The sequence below is a fragment of the Mesitornis unicolor genome, unplaced genomic scaffold, assembly GCF_000695765.1.
Source record: "Mesitornis unicolor isolate BGI_N332 unplaced genomic scaffold, ASM69576v1 scaffold39533, whole genome shotgun sequence".
In the NCBI taxonomy this organism is placed as follows: domain Eukaryota; kingdom Metazoa; phylum Chordata; class Aves; order Mesitornithiformes; family Mesitornithidae; genus Mesitornis; species Mesitornis unicolor.
Genome location: NW_010173352.1, coordinates 4,806 through 5,594, shown reverse-complemented (window position 1 = coordinate 5,594; position 789 = coordinate 4,806). Strand labels below are relative to the sequence as shown.

The following is a 789-nucleotide window of genomic DNA, read 5'->3' as shown; positions in this document are numbered from 1 at the left end:
TGCAGAGCTCGGACGGTGCCGGCCACGCAGGCGTCCAGCTCCTCTGGTAGCCCCTGGGTCAGCTCGGGGGTGCTGCAGGCGTCCTGCTCTGCCCCAGGGAGCCAGCGATCTGTGGGGAGCAAAGACGGGCGCTGCTCAGAGGTGAAGGTGCCAGTCCAGGGGTGAAGGTGGCAGTGTCACTGCTGAGAGCTCCAGGGCGGGAGGCTGGCAGGGGGTGCAGATCAGGGCCGGGTTGTCCCCAGACCCTGGGCACGATGGCATTAGGCGAGGGGCAGCACAGAAGCAGAGGCACAGGTCCAGGGCAGGGCATCCCCTGGACCAGCACCTCCAGGGACATGGGGCTTCACCCACTGCTCCCCAGCAGCACCCAGTCCAAAGGCACTGGGGACATGGGCAGTGGGGACACAGGCAGGAGCTGGGCACAGGCAGCCGAGGACCCACACTCCCTGCTCCGCTCTCCAGCATCCCCCAAATTTAGGCACTTCAGCACTACTGTGGGGACCGGACACAGCAAGGACCTGCCCTGGAGGAGTGAAGACACCCAACGGCTTGGGGACCAGGAGGGGATGCTCAGGACTCCTCACAGCTACTGAACGACCCTCCCTGGGTGCTGCAGCCAAACCCTGCTCTCTGTTGGCGGGCACAGCCCTCACCTCTCTGCTTGGCACCTGTGCCCTCTGTTTTCCACCTCCCCTTGCCAGGAGGTGTGGAGGGAGCAGTGGGAAGCTGCACAGGAGCCAAGTGCTGCACCCACCTCTCTGAGAGCCGAGGGCTGCAGGGCCAGCACCG

General features: G+C 65.8%; 1 protein-coding gene across 1 annotated transcript in view; it reads right to left on the bottom strand.

Annotated features, from left to right (window-relative positions):
* Positions 1-789, bottom strand: part of ACBD4 (acyl-CoA binding domain containing 4) — a gene marked incomplete at both ends in the record, with an annotated part of 6,064 nt that overhangs the window by 474 nt on the left and 4,801 nt on the right. The gene's annotated exons all lie outside the window — the stretch shown is intronic.